General features: G+C 43.5%; 1 protein-coding gene across 5 annotated transcripts in view; it reads right to left on the bottom strand.

The window, feature by feature from the left end:
- The window catches only part of RALYL (RALY RNA binding protein like), a 2307036-nt gene that overhangs the window by 2241580 nt on the left and 42935 nt on the right, over positions 1 to 22521 (bottom strand). Inside the window, exon 2 of one of the 5 annotated variants that reach the window (XM_069621283.1) lies at positions 13432 to 13526. The exons of the other annotated variants lie outside the window; for them this stretch is intronic. The gene's annotated coding sequence lies outside the window, so the exon portion shown is untranslated. The remainder of the gene's footprint in view (positions 1 to 13431; positions 13527 to 22521) is intronic. 5 annotated transcript variants of the gene reach the window in all.

Here is a 22521-nt window from a genome sequence, read left to right as displayed (position 1 = left end):
TGCCACCCCCCCAACTCACAAATTATCTCCTGATACGTTTTTAACAATAGTTATGGGTTGTTCAGGACAATGAAAGAATTCTCAAGTCACAGCAAAAATGAGTAGAAAAATGCCTAAACAAGATAGATTTGTTCTGAGAAATTAGACAGTGAAGCTAATCAAACTTCATTGTAACTCAGAAAAACATACAGTGACGCAAACGTCGGTGATATAAACTCGGTGTTCTCAAACCTTCTACTCGTGAATATTCTACTAGAGCCTAGAGTCAGCGGGAACTCTCACGACACACTATTTCACAGAAAGCTTCATTTATGTAGGTTTTTTTGCACATGCACAGCGCTCGAGTGGGATAACATTGAACTAAGTAGTGTTCACGTCAGCCGCTAGGTGGAGATGACATCATTACTGTACATTACACGTAGTCACATACGTACTATGTAGTTTGCACCAGATTTATTTACAAACTGACAGCTTCCAGAAGATGAGCTTTTAAGAGACACACTGTTATGTGAATCTCATGTCTCTGGTTTATGCACTTTAAGTTGTTAATGGGTACATTGCAATAAATACCATATTTTCGCAATACAGTCTTTAATGTAAGGTTTTCGTTTCTTTGAGTTGGTTCATTTTTTCTGATCTTTGGAAATAATTTAAGAAAATTTGCTTGTAATTTTCTTTCAAGATCAAATCAATATTATTTTGATCCTTTGTCGCGGGGCCCCTAAAAGTGCCTACTTTGCCTATATGGTCATCTGGAACTGCATCCCTGGCCTGTACTAACATCACACTAGAAATACTGTGTGCTATCCCTGGCTGAATGGCTGGGGGTCCTGCGTCTAGTCCACTATGGAAAGTATATCAAATAATTTTCAAAGATTAGTTAAGAATGCAAAGTATGATGACCATTTCAACAGGAAAGACATACTTGACCCTTAGCCATTGGAGCCCAAGTAATCTCTGACAGTCACAATAAGATAATTGTTTGAAGCCTGGAGATATCTGGGGTATGGCACCCTGATTATTGGATAAAAGCAGTGTTTGAATCAATCAATATTTATTAACATTGCATCAGCAGACTATGAATCAGAATTAAGGTGTAGTGTCGAACGACTTCCAGCGTGGAATGTAATAACTTAAGAATGCTGCAGAGGGTCCTGCACCAGATATACCTAGTGTGTATTTATTATTTTAACAATGAAGTAAGTTAAAATGGATTATATTTACTAAATATGGTATTATATGCAAAAAACCAATATAAATAGATTTGCATTTTTTTTTTTACTTGTGTGAATCAGTTAAAGATTTTTACAAGACTTCTGTTTGTTTCTTAAGTATGCATCGTCTCAAATTTGCAGGTTTGATAAAAGTAGAAGTAAAAATAAATGAAAATAAAAGTAGCATTATAGAATTATACATATTGAAGCTGCTAAAAGACATATTCGAATAGAATCCTTAATGTTGTTTGGAAATAACTTTTTCTCTTGAAAACAATCCCTTATCCCACAGCCAGTTAAAAGGGAATTTCACCAGACTACCCTGTAGGTGCAGCCTTAGGATCTCATATATGTTCTGTCTTGCTACCCTTATGCCATTTCAACCAGTACCATGGGGTGTAGTGGGATGCATCTTCTCGAATGCAGGCCCAAAGGTTTGGAATGCTCTGTTGCCCCTGTTCAGGGTGTGATGTAAAACTGATCTTTTCCGTTTCATATTGCCTACATGTGTTTGTCAAACCGGATATTAAATTATGCCTCTTATTACAAACGATGTATATGTATATTGGCCTACGCCAAGTTGCTTAAAAATTGTACGCGAATAACTCTCTGCGGCAAGGTCTTGACCTTAGAAATTGATGTAAGCCGCCATCTTGAATCAAGCCTCCATTTTAGGTTAGAAACCGCCATTTTGGGGATTTATACAAAGTCACCCTGTAATCTAAAATGGCCATCTCGTGTGTCCTTGTTCTTGCCTTAACCTCTCCAACCTCTGTAGGGGAGTTAATGTCCAACCTGCCCTCAGGCTACATGTTAGGGTCATGTAGACCTTGTCCTTTGTTGACCTCGGGAGCAGGGGATTACTTAAATTAGCAAAGTTAAACTACAAGTATACAAGAACAGTAATGCTATCCGAATATAATATACAAAACATTGTTTGGTCTGTATTAAAGCAATATATAAAGAGTGTAAATGTTAAATTGAAGAATAATGGAGTGTGTTAGTAAATGTATTGAAAAGTAAACCGCATGCACGAGATTTGTAAATTAGGAAAGTGAACCTGGCGCGACCCTAGCCCAGTGCATGATTAACCTGTAAGGGGGCTGGGCATCATTTTACAAATTGTATAAATGTGTCGATGTCCAGCTAGGAAATTCCCTCACTGCTCATATTGAACCCTGCTGGTGGTCTCTGTGATGTATTAACGGCCAAATAGCTGTTTGTGTACTTTGTTGAATACTGTTCAGTTTTGTAATAAAGATTCTGGGAATCTTTATAAGCCTGTGTCGGTGTATTTTCCTTTGCTCGGTGTAACAGCCGTAATATTGTATTTTTTCCAATTCCACAGATGGCGCCTGAATAGGGACCCTCAAGATTGACTTCGTCTCGTTGAAGGTTGGCTCGGCTATCGGACAGGGATCGGACGGTGTCAACAGAACCGGCCACTCTAAGACGAGAAGTGAATTCCTCGACGAAACTGCACGATCCGATCCCTGGACGGTGAGCTGTAGCCCGAGATGACGTCTTGACGAGGGTCCATATATTTGAGGTGGGTAAATTTGCCGAAAATCACCAGACACGTGGGTCCTTTGCATTGTCCTTAGTAACCCGATCGGGCCTCCCAGTCCTTTGGTCAGGTGAATCGTGTCCCGATTCTTAATTTAACCCTGACAAATTTGAATTTGGAGCATTGTACTCGCGAGCACAATTATTTAACCAGGTAACACCAGAACTTTGATATGCCTGGGAAATTGTCTGCCTGCTTTAGGGGATTTTTTGCCGCAGTGACAGACAATCTTTGGAAGATAGCCGTCCCGCACCACAGGAGGGGTCGCCGGCATGTACTATGTACTGTAAGAAAGGCTTTGGTAGTATAGCATTTAATGACATTTGGCACAGACAAACCAGACATAATTCTAATCTTCGGTGGCCAACCAATGGTAGTTTTGAAATCCCTCGTATAGAATATTTAGAGTCTGCATTAGTAAAGAAGAAGGCTAGGCCTGCAGCATTTGACGCGTTGCACAGTTGGAAAATAGAAGCTTTGCAGCAACAAAAGAGTAGAGAGAAACATATGCGTCGACATATGACGAGTGTTGAAAAGGCACGGTTATATGATCAAAATAAGCAATTGGAGTCAGTTAGGAACACGGACAGGGCATTTCAATTAGGCATTCAGGAAATCTACCCTTCAAAAGATTTTCATACGTCAGACGAATTGATTAATAAACTTTTGCATGAACGAAGGCCTGATGCCTCTGCGCCACCTCCATATGTCCCTCCTCCTGGCGCTTTGCCCCTTCCTGTTGTAGTTCCCCCTCCCATAGTTCCTCCGGTCCTCCCTGTTGTTCTTCCTGTTGTTCTTCCAGCCGTCGCCCCTTTGCCTGCCCCCTTGCCTTCACCTGTTGTTATTCAGAATGTGCCTATTCTTCCTCTTCCAAGTGATCTTGCATCGCTTGTAGTAGACCAGGGAGCAAGAACAAGTGTCGTGACTCGTAATACTGTGTCGCCAGACAAGAGGAGTGAATTGACTGCTTGGGCCAAACATTGTATGGAGAAGGGTGAACAAGCTGATGTTTTTTCCACACTCGAAAATTTAAAAGATATTCCTGAGAAAAATGTTTTTATCGAAGGATTAGGGACTCATTTAAGTATAAAGTGGAATAGACTAAATGATGTAGATTTCCCACAAGGGTTACGGAATTTGAACGCCTTAGCGTTGTCCAGAGATACTGCGGAGAAGGTATATGAGCATGTTGAGAGGATTTTTGAGTATAGGAAGGAGTTGGAAGAGTTACAGAACGAGGAAGTAGATGGTGATCGTTTAGGTACTATGTATTTACAGAAACGGTTTTCTCCTAATCGAGAATCAAAAGATGTGGAAGCACGAATTTGTATAAAGGACGCGATAAGATGGATTTCGGATATGGCGATAACTCCAGATGAAGTATATGACACATACAGTCAATATACGTTAGAAATGCAAAAGAAAGTGATACAGATGATGGTAGAGCACCTGCAGAATGAGTGTGTAAGAAGAAAGATTTGTTGTCCCGCAGAATTGTTGAGTGTTTATAAGCGAGCTTTTTCGATTGATACTTCTTCGACTGCCTTAGCGCTTGATTTGGCTCTGTTGCTTAGTAAGCGTTCGGAGCTGCCTACTTCTCAGTTGCCTATGAGAGAGGTCCCTCTGACATTTGTCCCAAAAGTTGAGATTGCGGCTGATGCTGCACGAGGTATAGTAGCCGGAGAAATTCCTGGACATTACGTTTCACAGTTTTTTCACGTCCCGTTTTCAAGACAGGAAGTGAACACCATAAAGCAATCTATACCTGATATACGAAAAACTCCGACCGGATTCGATAAAGAAATAGAGTCGGTCTTACAGTCGTCGGTATTCACTCTAAGTGATATTGACCTATTATTTCCCGTACTCCTGCCAGTTGATTTGTGGAAGCAGATTAGGACTATAGATGACATACCTGGGTTGGGAGATACATGGGATAACATGACTAGGCTGGACAGAGAAAGACCAGCTTGCGAACGACCACCTCAAGTGATATTAACCTTACCTAATAGAATTATTGTAAAATTGAAAACTATGGTTCCAGAAAAAATAATCATATGGGACAAGCTTACGGCCTGTGTCCAAGGAAAGTCTGAGGGTGCTACCGATTTTTTCAATCGGTTCGAGCAGGTATTCTCGGATTTCAGTGGACAAGACTTGGGCACAGAGTCAGGGAAAAGGTTATTTGTCGACAAATTTGTACGTGGATTGCTGCCTAACATTCAGTTACAGATTATGTCCTCTGTAAGCGCTTGGCAGGCGAAGTCCCAATCAGAAGTATTGCATATGGCTCAGTATTATGAAAATCGTGTAAACACTGAAAAAGAGAAACTTGAGAAAAAAAAGGGTGACTTTAAAACTAAAGTTTTATTGCAGCAGATTGTTAGAAACCCTAGAGGAGGTAATCAATATAGAGGTTAGTACATTCCACAGGGAAGTGCGACCTTGGCTCCGGTAACCATTAAACAGTGTGCCTATTGCCGGCAGGAAGGCCACTGGCGCGCACAATGTCCGACCTTACAGCAAAGGTCATTTGGGAACATGGGTAGACGATCCAGAGGTCACCCAGGTGCAGGGAGCCCTGGCAGAGGTCAGTTTGCACCAGAATCACAGCAACCTCCTTCACAAGATAAGCAAGTTTCGAATGTGGATAATGGAAACATTTTTGATCACCCTTCTGCCGCGTACCTCTCCGAAGAACTTCCTTTTGATAATATTTTGTTCCGCTAGGATTGCCCGAAGCAGGATTTGGAACCTACGCCTATTCCCGTTCATCAGAAAGGCCCCTACGTTGAGATGGCGGTGGGAAATAGGAAGCATCTATTTTTAGTAGATACGGGAGCACAGAAATGTTCCATTGACCATTCACGGGTTCCAAATATTCCCCTGTCAGGGCAATCCAATGTTTCCGTAGGGTTTTCAGACACACCTGTAGTTTGTCCGGTCTCTTTGCCGGTACCGATAACACTGGGTCCCTTCACGGAACAGTGTCCATTTTTACTTACCACAAACTGTGGGGAGAACTTGCTGGGGCTAAATTTGTTGAAGGCATTACACGCAGTAATTCATTGTTCTCCGGATGGGATTCGGCTAACAATTTCACCCCAGCAATCACTCTCCTCTCAGTTTTTGACTCGACCTTTACCACCAGAATTTAGTAATGTTCCAGAATGCTTATGGGCAATTGATGATAATGATGTGGGCATTCTCCAAATTGAACCTGTTAAAATTATTTTGAAACATGGAGTAAAATTGCCTCGCAGTCCGCAGTATAAGATCTCAGTTGAAGGCGAACAGGCTTTGAAATGTATAGTTTCTGATTTTGTACATCGTGGAGTAATTGAGGAGATTACGGGTAGCATATGTAACAGCCCCATTTTGCCAGTATACAAAAAAGGTGATAATGCGATTCCCTTTCGTTTTATAATTGATTTACGCACTATTAACAAAATTGTGGCTCCTCAATTTCCTATTGTACCTGATGTTACAACGATATTAACCATGATTCCGGCTTCTGCCACTCACTTTAGCGTTGTTGATCTTAAAAACGCGTTTTTCAGTATTCCGATACACAAGGATAGTAGGTATTTGTTTGTGTTTACCCTAGGTGGACGCTCGTTTACATTCACTCGTGCACCACAAGGGTACACTGAGAGTCCAAGTATTTATAGTAGGGCATTGAAAGAGCAGCTTGATACCCTCGAGTTGCCTACTACTTGCACGTTACTACAGTACGTAGATGACCTCCTCTTGGCCGCTGATTCTGAGAGTGCCTGTAAAGAAGGCACTGTGTTGTTGCTTTGTCATCTAGCAAAACATGGCCACAAAGCTTCACTTAAGAAATTCCAATATTGTTGCCTGGAGGTCGCCTATTTAGTCTATCTCCTGTCAAAGGAGGGAAGACGGTTGACACCTGAATGAATAAAGACCATTTCTGGTATGCCTGTCCCAAATACGCAAAATGAAGTTAAAGCCTTGATAGGTATGGCTTCTTATTGTGGATCCCGAATTTTTCGTTAAAGATTAAACCAATGTTGGCTTTGACAAAGAAGGGCATTTCTTTGCCATTGCCATGGACCTTGGAACACCAGACAGCATTCGATTTGCTCAAATCGGCGCTGTGTTCAGCGCCGGTTTTGGGAACTCTGAATTATGATAAGGCCTTTTTATTGTTTGTGCATGAACGTGATGGATGTGCTTTGGCTGTGTTAACGCAGGAGCATGGAGGGAAGAATAGGCCGTGCGGCTACTATTCCTCCGCCCTTGATCCTGTAGCATGCGCTTTGGCAAGATGTTTGCGCGCTGTTGCTGCTGCTGCTGCGTCTGTAAAACAGAGTGAGGGAATGGTCCTCGGTCATGCGTTAACCCTAATGGTACCTCACTCTGTAGATATTCTATTGAATAGAACTCAAACGCAACACCTCACTTCTGCACGATTGACAAGATATGAACTGATCTTGTTTGCTCCCCACATTCAAATTCAGAGGTGTTGCGTATTAAATCCGGCTGAACTTGTACCTGTCTCACAAAATATTGCTGATGATGACGATACGTTACACGATTGCCTTTATATGACAGAACAAGAGACTAAAGGCAGAATCGATTTGAAAGACAAGCCTTTCAATAGCCCTCAAGGAGAGCTATTTTGTGATGGCTCTTGTTTTAAACTTCCAGACGGTACATCCACGGCTGCTTATGCTGTCACTACTTTAAGCACAGTTGTGGAAACTAAAAGAATTATGCATAACTCTGCGCAGGCCGCAGAAATTATAGCGTTAACTCGAGCTTGTGAGCTTTCTGAAGGGCGTACAGTGAATATATATACTGACAGTCAGTATGCCTCTGGGGTGCCCCACAATTTCAGTAGACTTTGGAAAGAACGAGGTTTCTTGACCTCGCACGGAACGAAAATCCAGCACAGCACTTTAATAGTGCGATTGCTTTCAGCACTTGCACTCCCTGTTCAGTTAGCTATCATAAAATGTTCAGCACATCAAAATCTTATAGATGATGTAGGAAATGGGAATGCCTTCACCGATCAGATAGCTAAACAGACTGCCACTAATTTCAGTTCACAAATGTATGCTGTAAAAGAAGTTGTAAATGTTTGCACTTTGGGAGAAAGTATCGATGTTGTAAAAGATATTCAAGCAGATGCTACCATAGAGGAAACTAAGAGATGGATCGAGGGTGCAGGAAGATTTGATGATGATGGGTGTTGGGTAGACAATGTTGAAGGGAAATGGTTACTCCCTGACGCCTACATTACAATGATGGTTATTCTGGGTCATGGTCCGACACATGTGTGTGCGCGGAAACTAACAAAAATGCTGCACAGTGTATGGGCCAATGATAAGATTTTCAAAATTGCGGAGCGTTTTGTCCAGAACTGCATGGTTTGCTTGCAGCACAATGTAGGGAAAGGTACCTCGACTCCTAGAGGAAGTTTCGCTCCACCTTCTGTCCCATTTGAGGTTATTCACTTTGATTTTATTGAAATGGAACAGTCTAACAATCTTAAATATGTATTGGTTGTTATTTGCGCCTTTAGTAAGTGGGTTGAGGCCTTCCCGGTTAAAGATGCAACGGCCATAACCACGGCAAAAACTCTGTTGAAAGAGTTTTTTCCTAGGTTCGGGCTGCCGAGAGTCATCTGGTCTGATAATGCGCCACACTTTATTGCCACTGTAATCCTGCAAATTTGCAAAGGACTACAGATTGACAAGCGGTTCCATTCAGCTAGACATGCCCAGAGTGCCGGATTAGTGGAAAGGCACAATGGCATTATAAAGAACAAACTCGCTAAAACGTGTGCTGGCACCAAGCTAAGATGGCCGGATGCCTTACCGATCGTGTTACTATCGAGAGAACGACCCTTCAAACTAAGACTGGGCTCTCTCCCTTTGAGGTGGTAATGGGGAGACCTGCTAATATTTGGGGTATGCCAAAAAGTCGCTCATTACGGGATATATAAAATGTGCTTCTTTCAGATTACTGTAACCAGTTGACTAAAAATCTGTTTTCAATTTATCACCAGGTGCGAGAGGCATTACCTGTACACTACGAGGGCCCCGGTCACAGTCTACGACCGGGGGACTGGATCCTCACAAAGGTTTTTGAGAGGTCATCTTGCCATGCACCTTGGTGGAGGGGTCCCTACCAAGTCCTGCTAGTCACCCAGTCTGCTGTGTGGGTAGCGGGTCGTAAACACTGGATCCATGCGACGCACACCAAACGTATCCCACAGCACATGCCATACAATACAGAAGACACAGAATCTCTTCCCACTGCTGTAACTCGCATGCCTGAAACAGCAACAACCAACAAGGGAGAATCGGAGACTGCTTCAGAATCCGCAGGGCCGGACAAAACGGCCATCTTGTCTCCACACTCCCCAACAGTGGAACTTCCGGATCAATCCTTTCTTGATCCCATTTCCGTACGTTCACCACTTCCAGGAGGAAGTGACGGCACTTTGTTCTCACCAGAAACTGCAAAATATAATTTGCGCCCAAGGAAATAAATGTACAGCATGGTCTGACTGTGCGACTGAAAAAAAATCATTTGAGGGCTTGTCTTTTTGGCCCGATTGTACAGAAAGATTCTGTTGGCTAAGGGTTGTGGGAAAGACATTAAGAAGACGCGCGACTGGAGTCGCCAGCAAATGAACAATTGGTGTTTTTCGATTGAAGACTATGATGCCTGCACCTGCTACCGCTCGTACTGAACTTTTATATAAAAATGTGACTAGCAGAGACAATGATGAAGTATGTAAGGGGACCCCCAAAGTGTATTGTTGCCTTCTCGTACTAATTACTGGATTTGTAATGACTTTTGGGTTTGGGTTATGGTATCTGGAAGAAGCATATCTGTTAGAAGACTTTTTACCTATTGAAAATGTATCTGTGATTCCCACTCCTTCTGTGCAAATGCATACTTTGTCGCCTAGAGATTCTTTGCATAGATGGAATTATCAGAATAATACCCTTTCGTTATTCGGGGTGTCTGGACGATGACGCATGGAGTCACTTGCAATCAAATCAGAAATAGTATTAGCACTTGGCATAGGCCAAAAGGAGGGTTTGTCAAACCGGATATTAAATTATGCCTCTTATTACAAACGATTTATATGTATATTGGCCTACGCCAAGTTGCTTAAAAATTGTACACGAATAACTCTCTGCGGCAAGGTCTTGACCTTAGAAATTGATGTAAGCCGCCATCTTGAATCAAGCCTCCATTTTAGGTTAGAAACCGCCATTTTTGGGGTTTTATACAAAGTCACCCTGTAATCTAAAATGGCCGTCTCGTGTGTCCTTGTTCTTGCCTTAACCTCTCCAACCTCTGTAGGGGAGTTAATGTCCAACCTGCCCTCAGGCTACATGTTAGGGTCATATAGACCTTGTCTTTTGTTGACCTCGGGAGCAGGGGATTACTTGAATTAGCAAAGTTAAACTACAAGTATACGAGAACAGTAATGCTATCCGAATATAATATGCGAAAAATTGTTTGGTCTGTATTAAACCAATATATAAAGAGTGTAAATGTTAAATTGAAGAATAATGGAGTGTGTTAGTAAATGTATTGAAAAGTAAACCGCATGCACGAGATATGTAAATTAGGAAAGTGAACCTGGCGTGACCCTAGCCCAGTGCATGATTAACCTGTAAGGGGGCTGGACATCATTTTACAAATTGTATAAATGCGTCGATGTCCAGCTAGGAAATTCCCTCACTGCTCATATTGAACCCTGCTGGTGGTCTCTGTGATGTATTGACGGCCAAATAGCTATTTGTGTAGTTTGTTGAATACTGTTCAGTTTTGTAATAAAGATTCTGGGAATCTTTATAAGCCCGTGTCGGTGTATTTTCCTTTGCTCGGTGTAACAGCCGTAATATTGTATTTTTTCTGATTCCACATGTTCTTTTGATTTTGGCATGATGCCTTCAGGATGTTACATTCTGATTAGTTTTGCACAACCCCCATAATTGGGGTTTGTAATGCTTTGTAAAAAAAAAACGTTTAGAATGTCATTATCGCTTGTGTTACCTAAATTCGCACTTGTATGGGATACTGTTTTTACCGGTACAATTATTGAAATTAGGAATGTCAGGACATTTTAGTTATTTAATTATGATGTTAGGGGAACAAGGACCTGAAATCAGAATGAAAAGCTGTTAATGGCCACAAAGTGACAGTCTATTCTACCTTTGCAAAATGTTTCTTTTTTTCTCAACACCATACTAATGTATATGTCCTCGCTTCGTTATATAAATGATGCGAATTAAAACCGGCTTCTTTCTGAAGCATAAACTCTGGGCACTGCGCATACGAGACAAAAAAACTGAAATCAGATGTCCTAGCTTAACAGCAAATCAGGCTATGAATATATGTTTTTCTTTTAACAGACCGAAATTGTTTTGAAAATGACAGGGATGCAGAAAATGTAGACTTTTTCAGTTTCCTTTCTACATTTTGTTGAAATCATATACATCGTTGCCAAAGATGTTTAGCATAGAAAAGAAACTTCACCATTTCCTAAATGCAGAGATGTTTTACATGTTTTACAAAATGTATATATGTTTCCATGATCAGATATTTTTTCAAATCCATAAACAGCGCAGAGCCTGTAGAAATCAGCACCTAAAATGAGAGTGACCAATAATTGCATACGTTTAAGGCATGCATTACATTTTGTGTTTGGAGCTCATGGTATACACATTATCTACCTCGTTAATTGCTATTAAGAAACGAAAGAAAACACACCAACCATGTTTTCAAATAATTTGTTGTTGCACGGTTTTGGAAATGTTCGTTTCACAGTATAGGGTGTTTGGAAAAGAAGTAGGCATACGTTTACTAATTTAGATCCCCATAAGCATCACTAGATCACAAAAAAACGTGCTTACTTTATCTTGTCTTTGTTCGTAAGTACAACCTTCGGAAGACAGAGAGCACTGAAAATCAAGCATGGCAGATGGAGGCAATTCTGTACACTCAGGGTGAACAGAAAACAGCCTTTGTCCATTTGTTTTATCTGCAACCCGACTAAAGTTAACCTTGACAGTGTGAACATTCTAGGCATGTCTTAAGCCAAGCTTTTATGGAACAATCGCCAGCAACTTTATGACTCATCAGAGTTCAGGTCAGTTTTTTTTAAATGGGTCAGAAAACCATGACAACCTTAAATTTGATTGCATTATAAAGTTATTGAAAGATGTTTTTAAATTGCTTTGGATCAATGATGCTAGCATGGGGCCCGCCATTTCATCATATTAAAGGGACGCGGTTCACTGAGCTACTCAGCTGCCTTCGCTGCTTCTTTTGTGCCAATTATATCCTTAGTATTGACAGAAGAAAAAAGAAAGAACTAAATCTGTCACTCCTTGCAGTGGACCATTCGCTGCATACGAGTTGGCTTAGAGGTTTTATGTGATGCCCCTGAATGTTTGTTTTTATCGCCTACATTATTACGATAGTCTCGGAGAAACATCCACGGAAAGCATTTTAATTCAGGGGCGACAGGAGAAAGGAGACAGGACAGACTCTCCAAAACTCCCTGCATCTGAAAATTATTTTTGTGTACAGAGCAGAGGTATCTCTGAACTGGAACCATTTATACTTTATAAGTATCTGTCAGTTGCCAAAGTGCTAATTTATTTGCTGCTAAAGGATGTTTTAATTCTCTGATCTTTCGGATTCCAGGACTTCCACGTTCCTTGATTAAATCAGGAAATATAATTAAGAGGTACGCCAAGGAGAGTGAAAGAGAAGACACATAACCCATTAAGGGGAACAACATAGGATAGCAACGAGGCAAACACTAGTATGACTATTAGAGTGCAGGATAATGAGCATTCCCAGACATGATTTCCCTTAAGAACGGTTCCATGGGATGTCATCGAGGAGATTTGCTCGAATCCAAATCCATCTAATTCTTTTTTCTTTTAAGTCATTTTACTGCTAAAATATGTGGGGTGGCGGAGACCCCCCACAACCTCTCTTTACCCACCCAACTTAACTGTTACCCCAACTTATGTGTTACTACACATATATTTGCAGCCAAAATATTTCGATGGATTTGGCTTCGACCAAACCTCATGCAATGAAACCTCCCTATCCCTTAAGAACAAAGACTTAATCAGGCTTACAACCTTTTCTTTCAGTAAAATAATGGTATGTTTCCATCTCTAAGTTAATATGCATATAATTCACACATCAGAATCATGTTATAGACGTCAACTAATGATGAAACAATTCACTGAATGCCATATAATTGGCACTTCGCAGTGTGACTATAATTCAACTTGGAACCAAGAAGGCTTGCACAGCTCTACATTTTTTAATGCTATCAGACATTAAATTCTCTTCACAGTAGAGGACAGCATAGAAGACACAGGAAGACTAAGGGTATTGATACACAGGATAAAACAATCAGAATGAAGAACGATGACAGAGAAAGTTAATATCGAACAAGTTTACACCTACAAAAGACTGAGCAAAAACGAATGAAAATTAGGGCAGACTGCAGAGAAGGAAAATACTAATTCATGCTTTCATATAGCACTTCCTGCCATATTCCTTCAGTTTCTAATAACTGTAATAACAGGTGGCATTATTACCCAATTTAATGGCACTCAATTTACTGACCTTGGAAGGGTGCAGGGCTGAGTGGGTCCTGTCCTGGGATTTGAACTTGCTAATTGCAGGCTTGTTCCAAGTGAGGCCAGGATTTAATGTGTGAGCTATCCAGCACCAGAAGAAATATGAAAGACAAAATGCAGAAAAACAAACAATAGAAGGTGAGGGTAAAGAGAGGCAAAAGCAGAACGATAGAATGGAGAAAGTAAACTGAACCGGTAGAAAATGAAGAGGAGGAGCGGTAAATTTAGTGCAGTAGCTTAAAAGAAGAAATTACAAAAATGGATAAACACAAGAGAAAGAGGGAGAGCATGAATGATCAAAGAATGGTGTAAAAGAAAAAGGATAGCTGCAGTAAAAGTAAATAGGTGGAGACACCCGCGAATTGTTAGAAACAGAATTCCACTATTTGTTAAAAGCGAGTTCAAAAACCTCTCAGAGGTCTTTGATCTTGGGAAGGTATTTGGACTACAGCCCTGTCTCTCGAGAAAGTCATGGAGCTCATCAGTGACATCCCAAACGCCCAGGGGCACTTTAACAGGGTTTGGAATTAAGATTCGATGAGCAGGAAGTAAAATCAGGTTCTAGGCGTCATGCATCACCCAGTAGGCAGGAGCTACTGCTGGGGAACAAGGAGCGAGTACACAGCACACTAAAAATGTAACTTCCACATGAGATGCACACTTTAACCTTTTACCCATTCTGTATTATCCCTTATATTTAAAAGTGTCCTATTTGTATCTTCTTTATGTACATTCTCCAGCACTTAAAGTCAATGGGCCTCATTACACGGAAGGCGGTGAGCCATGGCGCTATTAGCGCCATGGCTCATGCCGGTAAAATACCGGCACCGCCTTGGCGGAAAGGGGATTTACCGCCCCATTCCAAGGTTGGTGGGGCGGTAAATCCCCTTCCGCCATTGCCCTTCCCCATTCCCATTTCTGCCCCATAGGGCTCTATGGGAATGGGGAAGGCGCTAATTACGGCACCGCAATTTTGCGGTGCCGTAATTAGCTCCGAGGTCCCTTAGCGGGTTGCTTTTTAACGCCTGCAAAAAGCAGGCGTTAAAGCACCAACCCGCTAAGGGACCTCGTAGTAAGGCGGTAATGGTTAACGGTCACCGTTACCATTAACGGTGGCCGTTAACCATTACCGCCTTCCGTGTAATGAGGTCCAATGTCACATATACGTGGTTGTAAGGCACCAGTTGGGCTCGAGAGCCGAAAGTAGCTTGCGGTAACATTGTTTTTTTTGTCATTATAATTTTTATTAAATGTCACACTTAATGCCAAATTCAATACAGATAGTTCATGACAATAACATTCAAAACAATAACAGTAGGAATCACTCCTTAGTACATTTGTCGTCCCCCCTCCCTCCTCCTTGATAAGTGATTTAGCGCTCTTCAATAAAAGGATTCATGAGACTTTTCCTACGTTCATTGTCCTAGTTCATTGTGGCAGTTCCAAGAATCAACTTGACGAGAACTGGTTGTTTCAGAATCAACTTAATTAACCAGAGTCAATTGATCAAAATCAGTTTAATGTTGTGCAGTATAAGGCAGTGTCACATATCTCTCATAATTCTTCCCCACCCCACGTATGCTCCCACCCTTGCATCCACCCCCTATGCTCAATGCTCCATTATTGCACTGCTGCCATTCCCTGTACTAGAGATCAGTGCTTTGCCTTTAGCCACTGCTGCCTCCTCTCCCCTCCCACCCTATACTCCCTTTGGTAGCGGCCAGGCCTCTTAACCATTTACAAAAACCTCCCTTTCCTCCCTCCCGAGGCTGGGCTCATATCTTCATCCCCACTGTTCACCCCACCCAATCTCTCTTGATACACCCCCCATACCCTGAAACTCATTACAATGCCAGTTTAGGCCATGCTCCTAGAGGGATCACCATAACAGTGTAATGATATTGTGACCTCAACTTTCATGAAACAACCTATAAAGAAACGTAACCTATAACCGAAGCTTGAGATATTGGTTCCTCTGTGGACAACTGTTTGTAGCCTCCCAGCCTGCCTTCATGTAGAATCACAATTAAAAAAGCACAGCATACACCGGGGCACTGCTGCATCAGTATCATGAGTTTTAGTCCCTGCTTGACATGGCACAGAGCAGGTTCAGAGGTCGCAGGTGACCTGCTTGACAGCTGCTGGTGACAGCCAAGTCACGGCAGTACAGAGGGTGCATTTACCTCTACACCTCTGTTATAAATGTAGTATAATTAGGATACATTGCCCACCTAGTGGCAGGGTAATTTGAAAATAGAAGCCCTGCCTCTTTTGGTATGGTGTTGGGGGCGGGGGGGGGGGTTACATAATTAGTAAAGCCATAGGTGATGTGTATCATACCTGTATCATCATTGTGGGCTCAGACAGCTATAAGAGGCTTTATGGCTTTCAGGTACCAGCCTGTCTGCATTGCAGTAAACGAGATAAAGGGTTGCATGCCTCCATTGAATCAATGGGAGGGAAGGTAATGCCCGCCTTGTCCGGCCTTGGGATGCCCGGCTGAAGACATCTTATAGTCCATAACAAAGGCCTCACTCACACTAGATGGATGCAGAGCAGAGAGCCTTTGAAGTTGCAGGGCTGGGAAAAGGGCAGAATTCAGAAGGCCATCAAATGCATTGGATTTCCTTACTTCTTGTCCCATGTAGTGCCTGCAGAACAAGACACTCTGGGCATGATACCAGTAGGTAAGGGGCACTTGTCACAAGGACATGATTGGAAACGTTAAACCTGGCTTGCTTTCCTCCATTCCCATGTGGCATGTATCCTATACAAGAGGGAATCTCCCACCCCTTCTTTAATTCCCATTTAGGCCATCCAGGACGTAAGGAATAATGAAGGTGGACCTCTTTCAGGAGAGTTGATCTTTCCATTGAGGTGAAGGAGTGTTCCAGAGCAGAGGCAGGCTCTGTTCCCTCCACTCTCCCAGGGCACATTAGGGTGCCTCTTTCTGAGGACCAATGCCAACCACTCCACTTGCCAACCTCTCTAGGCTGGGAGAGCAGAGACTGAAAAGGACTCACCTTGTCCTAGGAACCCCCTGTAGTGGGACCAAAAGCATTGTGAGATCCAGAACGGTCAGGATCCATGTTTTCATTGCATCAAACCAAATGAACCACATTTGAGTAGTGTTTGCACCACTCTCACACAAGGGACCTTGCAGTGCTGCTTTTGGCACTCATTCTATTTTTGAAAAAATACAGTTTTGTATCTGTCTAACACATTGCACCAAGTAGAGTACATCACCTGTTTTGCTTGAACAACCCTCTTGCTGCAGTGAATGTCTTTGAAACACTGCCTCTTCAAACATTGCATTGCATCACCCAGATACGCTTCTAACTGCTGTACCTAGATTCTAGCCACTGGAGCATAGCATCACTTGTCAACCCAAAACAGCGGTTATCAATATCTTGAATCAGATCTGCCTTTGTACTGACCCCAGTGAGTCATCCTCACTGCTCCACTTAAATGCTGCTTTGAACCAACTTGACACCACCTCACTGCTTGTATCAGTACAACTGCCCACACCTGGTTCAACAAGAATCAACAGCACCTCAAAGTCTGGTTCGACACCACCAAACTACCTAACATTGGAAACAGGTACTTTCAAGTGAGCCTCTACCCATGTCCACCTTTTGGATCCTACAAGATCAGTTAAGTAGGTTTTACTTTTTTTTTTTCAGTGAGACAGATCCTTCAGAACACATTTCAGCATTTATTACCTGTTTGTCCTCCCTGAAAACGTATCCAGAATGCTTACACATTTCTGTTGTGCATCTTCCTTCTTTTACAGGGGTAGGATTTTATAATGTTTTTAATAAATAAATGTATGATTGATTTGTTAAATTACTGCATATATTTGTATAGAACCTTGATTGGACAATTGTACTTTATAACTGTTATATTATTGCTGTTTGGGTTGCTACTGGTTCGTATTCACAGCCCTTCTGAGAGTATAGCCTTTCTACTGCCCACATTACCACAAAAAGCAAAGGCAGTGTGTCTCTTAGCTGTGCCTGTTTTACATTTATAATTGGGATTATTGTTGATTTGTAGAAGTGTGGGGGCTGAGTAGGCAGTTACTTCTGCAGAGCAGAAGTAATTCTGTCACAGTAACCAAGTAAAGCAATGTACAAACGCAATCGTGCATGTGATTTTTCCCTAAATCATCTGTTTTTGAACAGATACAACATCTAAGGTCTGCCCTTGTTTGTTGATGCCCTGCACTAGAAGGGTATACATGGCTTGCAGCCAGGTGGCTGATGCTGGGATCTAGTTACTTAGTATCTCGTTGCACTGACTCATTTCATTTCTGGAGTCAGGGATACATTGCATGCTTTGTAAAAGGCTAGTAGGTTGTGTCTGATGGTTTTGTTGACGTCAAACCTCTATGTGTGGTTGAAATCATATGGCACCTTTCAGAGCTGTACTTATAGCTTGTGACTGCTTATTTTCAGGTACTTGATTGTTTCAGGGATCATTGCAGAGGTTACTGTCAATGTCATAATGTTGCTCAATGTTGTTCTTCATAGCATACTCTCGCACTTGCACGATCTGAATGACACAAGGCCTAGTAAGATAGTTTGTCTTGTCTGCCCTCTGTCTCCCCCCCTTGTCTTGTCGCGCCTCAAAACACTTGTGTACAGGCACGTTATAAATGACATCATATCATAGGGGCATATCAAGAAAGCAAACAGGCATAGCGCAGCGAGTCTGCTCATGCGTGTGTTTACTGTTTGTTGTATTGCACACAGCTGTCACATCGCTTTAAGAGGCTTGCACAAATACAGAGTTAAACACAGAATAATAGTAAAAGCACATGCTACACAACAACACGTCCATGCCTCATAATAATGCAATAACCGTTTAAAATAGAAAATCATGAAAACTGAAACATGTTTAATCGGGATTTGAATCTGGCGAAGGATCATAGCAGATTATAAATCTCTTGGGTCGAGAAGTTCACAAATGGTGAACCCATGAGCCCCACGGATTCTGCACCCATGTGTTTCTTGTGATATCGTGTTATTTTCAAATCGGCTCTTTACTGGAATTCAAGTGACGGCCCGGAACAGTGACATTAACCCGGCTGCTCAGTGTCAAATTACGCATCTGAATGTCTCAATCAATAGGGAACCATGTGCTTCGCCGGAGAGCGTTAGAAACACGTTCACGTTTCCTCCAAGAGAATATAACATGTATCACATGATTCTCTACCGTGATTACTCCGACTAATTACTTCTTCCTGGTGCTAAAGTAAAAACAATACACTACTGAGTTCTAGAGAGTCCCACTGACTGCACAGTAACTTCTAAAGTTTAGAAGGATAGAAATTAACAGTCTTGATTTCTGTATTGTCCTGTAGATAGAAAGATAACTAGCTTAAAAAAAGAAATAACCCCCATAAGACCTCATGGATTCCATGTCAGATGTTGCAGCAATAAGGTGACCGTGCCATACACTAGGTGGAGTTTGAAGGAGTCTGTGCACAGAGCATTCAGCCAAAGCCAGTACCCAGAGACGTCATTTCACCAAAATGCCTGGGGTAACGGAAGTGATATCACACCACCCTTGACCACTGATTACATCACAGGAAGTGATGTCATTTGACCCCACCCCAAAGTTACACCACAAGAAGCGACTGTGATGCTGGAAATGCATCAGAGGGACAGGGCCTTTGAATCCTTGTCCTTTACTGCTTTTTATCGTGTGTGTTCTGTTGTGTTTTCTGCCCAGGAGTCCATGTGGGACTCATGGCAGTGCAGCTCTCTCTTTTGGTTTGGTGAACAGACCCATGGGATACCCTTATGGCACCCATGGGTAGGGGTACAACCCTGTGCCCCTAGTGTATGTTTTTGGGCACCTGTGGGTGGCCCACAGAGCAGGGTATGGGCTGGTGGCAGCTCCATGCTGAATTTGACAGGTGCTCTGGGTGTCCTCCATTTTGGGATACCCAGGCCCTGCCATTAGGATCAGTTGATTCCTGATAGGAAACAAGATGGCCCCTGTGGCCTCTCGCTTTCTATTGCCTGTTACCTTGTTTTCCCAAAGTCCTGGGAAGCCCTGACTCTGTCCCTTCCCCCTGACTGGCTGTTGGGTGGAAGTTCCATATATTGTGTTGTTGTGAAGGCCCAGCTAGACTGACTGGAGCCTTCCCAGTGACTGTATGTTGTGGGTACCTCCTGTGGGTGGGACTTGGGTGAATGGCGTGTGTAACCTACAAGTTCTCCACCTCTTACCACCCCCAGACCAATGGTCTGGTTGAGAGATTTAATAAAACTCTCAAGGGCATGTTAGGGGCTTTGGAAGAACCCCTAAGGAGGAAATGGGATCTCCTCCTGCCATGCCTGCTGTTTGCTTACAGAGAGGTACCTCAAGAGGGTGTTGGTTTCAGCCCCTTTGAGTTACTCTTTGGACATGGTGAGGGGGCCCCTCGCCTTGATCAGAGAAGGCTTGGAAGCCACCCCTCCAGGTCACGCCAAGCAAGTGGGGGACTATGTGATAGGCCTCAGACGGAGGATGACACAGATGATGGGTCAGGCAACAGCAAATCTCAAGGCCAGCCAGGAATTGAATAAGTACTGGCATGACCTTAAAGCCTCGCAAGTGGATTGGACTCCGGGACAGGAAATCCTTGTGATGGAGCCTACCAAGCCTAGAGCTTTGGCAGACAAGTGGACTGGACCCTTCAGGATCATCTCCAAGATGGGCGAAGTCAATTATCTGGTTGACATGGGAGCCTCTAGGGTAGCCCCTCAGGTATTCCATGTCAACAGGCTCAAGCCTTTCCACCGGCGAGCAGAAGTCTCATGTCTCTTGCTAGCTTCAGGGCAAGAAGAGGATGAGAGTGAGCCCCTTCCTGATTTGCTGCATAGCAACCCTCAGGATGGCTCAGTGGAGGGAGTACATCTCTCTCCGGATTTGACAACAGAGCAACAGAGGGCCTGCAGGGCTTTGCTCCAACAGTATGCCTCTCTGTTTTCACTGACGCCAAGCCTTACACCATGGTGTAGGCATGAAATTGACACTGGTGACAGTGTCCCTGTCAAAAGCAGGTGCTACCGTATGCCAGATACCGTCAAGAACCACATCCAGGCTGAGGTCGCCAAGATGTTGGATCTGGGTGTTATTGAACCCTCAACCAGTCCCTGGTCCAGTCCAGTGGTCCTTGTCCCCAAGGCAAGTTCCCAGGCGGGTACCAAGGATTGGAGGTTCTGTGTGGACTACCGCGGAGTCAATGCCGTCACCAAAACTGACGCGCACCCATTGCCCAGGGCTGATGAGCTCGTGGACACCATAGGTGGTGCCAAATTTGTGAGCACCTTTGACCTTACCTCAGGCTATTGGCAAATAGCTCTGACGGACCATGCCAAGGAAAAGACGGCCTTCTCAACACCTGAGGGACTCTACCAGTTTAGGGTCATGCCTTTTGGGTTGAAGAATGCCCCTGCCACCTTCCAGAGATTGGTCAACCATGAGCTCAGTGGGCTGGAAGCCTTTTGTGTGGTTTACTTAAACGACATTGCCGTCTACAGTTCCACCTGGGAAGAGCATTTGACACATCGGGATAAGGTGTTGCAGGCCTTGAAAAGGGCTAACCTCACTATCAAGGCCACCAAGTGCCAGATAGCTCAGGGGAAAGTTACCTATCTTGGTCATGAGGTAGGAGGGGGTCAAATCCAACCTCTCTCCAGTAAAGTACAGGATGTACAGAACTGGGAGACTCCTACTACTCAAACCCAGGTGAGAGCCTTTTTGGGCCTCACTGGGTACTATCGCAATTTCATGGCAGACTATGGAACCATAGCTGCACCCCTGACAGCTCTAACTTCACCCAAACAGCCTAGGAAGGTTAATTGGACCGAAGACTGTCAGAGGGCCTTTGATGGCTTGAAAGAAAGTCTGTGTAGGGCACCTGTGTTGTGTGCGCCTGACTACAGCCGACCCTTTATCGTCCAGACGGATGCCTGCGACACCGGAATTGGAGCTGTCTTGTCCCAGTTAGATGACAAAGGGAGAGAACATCCTATCATATTCATCAGTAGACAACTCAAGGGTAGAGAATTTAGGTGGGCTACTGTTGAAAAGGAGTGTTTTAGCATAGCTTGGAGCCTTAGGCGTTTTAGGCCCTACCTTACGGGGTCTACCTTCAAGGTCCAAACAGATCATAAGCCCCTGAAGTGGCTTATGCAGATGAAGGGTGAGAATCCGAAATTGCTCAGGTGGTCCATTAGCCTGCAAGGGCTAGACTTCACCATAGAGCACAGACCAGGGAAGAGTCACGATAATGCAGATGGCCTTTCCAGAAGGTATGTTGACCGTCTGGATGAGGGTGTCTATCCCGTGGGATATTAGACACCCTCCACCTCAGTATGGGGGGGGCGACTGTGATGCTGGAAATGCATCAGAGGGACAGGGCCTCTGAATCCTTGTCCTTTACTGCTTTTTATCGTGTGTTCTGTCGTGTTTTCTGCCCAGGAGTCCATGTGGGACTCCTGGCAGTGCAGATCTCTCTTTTGGTTTGGTGAACAGACCCATGGGATACCCTTATGGCACCCATGGGTAGGGGTACAACCCTGTGCCCCTAGTGTATGTTTTTGGGCACCTGTGGGTGGCCCACAGAGCAGGGTATGGTCTGGTGGCAGCTCCATGCTGAATTTGACAGGTGCTCTGGGTGTCCTCCATTTTGGGATACCCAGGCCCTGCCATTGGGATCAGTTGATTCTTGATAGGAAACAAAATGGCCCCTGTGGCCTCTTGCTTTCTATTGCCTGTTACCTTGTTTTCCCAAAGTCCTGGGAAGCCCTGACTCTGTCCCTTCCCCCTGACTGGCTGTTGGGTGGAAGTTCCATATATGGTGTTGTTGTGAAGGCCCAGCTAGACTGACTGGAGCCTTCCCAGTGACTGTATGTTGTGGGTACCTCCTGTGGGTGGGACCTGGGTGAATGGAGTGTGTGACCAATATACACTCCTTGTTGTGGTTGTCTGGTTTCTGGCATGAGAGACAAAGACTGAGACAGCCCTGCCCGAAACTGGCCTGAATGCAGTGTGTAGTGTTGAATGGCTGGGTACTTGT

The sequence above is a fragment of the Ambystoma mexicanum genome, chromosome 5q (genome assembly GCF_040938575.1).
Source record: "Ambystoma mexicanum isolate Mex_15411 chromosome 5q, UKY_AmexF1_1, whole genome shotgun sequence".
In the NCBI taxonomy this organism is placed as follows: domain Eukaryota; kingdom Metazoa; phylum Chordata; class Amphibia; order Caudata; family Ambystomatidae; genus Ambystoma; species Ambystoma mexicanum.
The sequence above is the reverse complement of the archived record's forward strand: the minus strand, read 5'-3'. Positions and strand labels throughout refer to the sequence as shown.